At 36.9% G+C, this 2,455-nt stretch overlaps 1 long non-coding RNA gene across 6 annotated transcripts in view; it reads left to right on the forward strand.

The window, feature by feature from the left end:
* The window catches only part of LOC123110583 (uncharacterized), a 10,261-nt gene that overhangs the window by 1,715 nt on the left and 6,091 nt on the right, over positions 1-2,455 (forward strand). For all 6 annotated transcript variants that reach the window (XR_006453492.1, XR_006453487.1, XR_006453490.1 and 3 more), the window contains one exon: positions 1,054-1,110. This is a non-coding gene — a long non-coding RNA (uncharacterized lncRNA). The remainder of the gene's footprint in view (positions 1-1,053; positions 1,111-2,455) is intronic.

Consider the following 2,455-nt stretch of genomic DNA (forward strand, 5'->3'; position numbering starts at 1 on the left):
TACCCTGTTTCAGTTTATTTTTTCTGAAAATTTGGTGCTACTTCCGATTGCTCACAATTATAGTTTGGCTGAAATGCACTGGAGTCTTTAAACCAACTACTTCATCTTTTTTTATATATTTTGCATTATGTTTCAGCTAATCAGAAATGCAAGCGGCAAGCCCCTGTTTGAGTTTACTTTTTCTGAAAAATTTGTTGTTACAAGCCAAGGATTGAACCAAGAAATCAAAGACGTTCTCTTTGCCTCTCACCTGGCACATTCATGCTATCTCCTCCATTGCTATCGGTAGCTTCAAGCAGTAGCAGCAACATGCCCCATACCGTTACGTACGTGCTAATTGCTGTAGACCATGCCGACACCGGCCTCGCCTACGAGTACAACTGCGGCTACCTCGCCCTCCCATCGCACACAAGTGTTGCCGCCTACGGCGCGACCACATCTACTGCGATAGTCGTTTCGCGAGGAGCCGACTATGTCGCCGGCGGCCTCAGCACTCTCCTCCATCACAAACCTAGCCGCGGGATCTGCCATTGCAAGACTATAGGTTCAGAAAGGCCATGCTATACGAGTCTGTGTTACCCCCAAGTGTAAGATTAATCTTCTTCTTTCTTTGAACAGTATTCAAGAATCCTACCATATAGCAGTATCATCTTTGTTGCTGTACATATTTGGTTCGGGTTGGCCCAACCTAAAAAATTCAGGGAAGACAAAGCTGGAAAACCATAGATGGTGCTTGCTACTCAGATCTATTCTGATGCTTTCCTTACTGTTAGTTAGTTTTTTGCATACTACTATAGCTAAACCATGAATTGTTTGTTTCTGTTAGTTAGCTTTGTGCTTCTTCATTGGTATTCAATTAACATGAAGTAACCATGATAGCTGGTGCTGAACTCATGTACGTACACTCCCAGATCTTTTGTATTTACAAGGATTGGTTCATGTTATGATTTTTTCATGGAGTGACATTAGTTCCACTCTTTTATACATCTTTGCCGCAGGTCACAAAACTGCTATTCTATTTTAATACTTTAGTGCCTACTATTGTCCCTATAGGTTTTTTTCGTGACTAATAATAAGGGTTGGATGAAGCAAATCAGACACACTTCTAAGGTTAGTCTCCTTGATCTTTTTCTACTCACGTGAGCAACTAATGTTTGCTTCTCTTCGGTCCAGGTCATAAAACTGAGGGTTGTTACTAGCAAATTGTGACTGTTTAATTGACGCCGTGATTTTTTCTAAAAGAAAAAAATTGAGAATATGATGTGTTGTCCATGTGAATACTAAACATATATGTTTACGACGTTGATGTTAACCAGTTAATATATTTATGCACACGGTACAACACATAGTCATTTTTCTATATGTGGTAAAAAACGTTTTACACAGGGCAATCCCCCAACTGGGCCGACTCATGCAGTAGGACATCCTATACTGTGCTCTATGCGCTCTAGGAGAAGACGCAGCACGCCTGTTTGGGCCGGTCCATGTCCAAGCGGCCTGTTTTTTTCTGCTTTCTTCTTTCTACTTTAAATAATTCTGGACTTCAAAAAGTTCTCAAATTAAAAGAAATGGGAATTCTGAAATAATTTTTTAAATAAATCATAAAATGTTTGTGGCCTCAAAAAGTGTTCACAATTTTCTAAAAAATGTTTGCTTATTCAAAAAATGTTCGAAACTTTGAAAACAAATGTTCCATAAATCAAAAAATGTTCATGATTTTTTGAAAAGGTCATGTATGAAAAAATGTTAATGAAATTGAATAAAAATTTGCCAATTTAAAAAATGTTCATGAATGAACAAATATCTTAAAAATTAAAAAATCGTTTGTGACTTACAAAATAGTTTATTCATGCATAAAATGTTCGCTGATTCAAAAGAGATTATGCATTTCAGAAAATGTTCGTTAAATAAAAAATATTCAAGAATTTCAAAAGAAATCCCACCAATTTCCAAAACAATGTTCATCCACTCAAGAAATGTTCGCCGATTCAAGAAATGTTTTTTAAATGTTTGCAAATTTTTAAAAATGTTTGCAAATAATATAAAATATTCATGAATTTGAAAAATATCCTTAATTTTTGAAATTGATCAAAAATTTGTAGAGTGTTCATGAACTTGAAAAATGACCACGGTTTCAAATATGTTTATGCGTTTAAAATGTGTTCATGATTTCACAAAATTGAGAGTGGTATTGTATCTGGGTAATGCAGCAAAATGTGATCATAGCCATTAAAGATTATAAAAAAAATCCCGTTGCAACGCACGGGCCCTTTTGCTAGTCTCTACTCCTAATGGACGAATTGATTAAATAGTCCCCCCCCCCCACTTTCAACCGGTTTATTTTTAACCGGTTTATTTTCAACCGGTTTTTCTTCGTCCCACCTCCCACCAGCCCCTCCCACCGGTTTTTCTCTTTTCTCGTCTGACCGGCAATACCCAACGTATTTATGGTAAT

Source organism: Triticum aestivum, chromosome 5B (genome assembly GCF_018294505.1).
Source record: "Triticum aestivum cultivar Chinese Spring chromosome 5B, IWGSC CS RefSeq v2.1, whole genome shotgun sequence".
Classification (NCBI taxonomy): Eukaryota; Viridiplantae; Streptophyta; class Magnoliopsida; order Poales; family Poaceae; genus Triticum; species Triticum aestivum.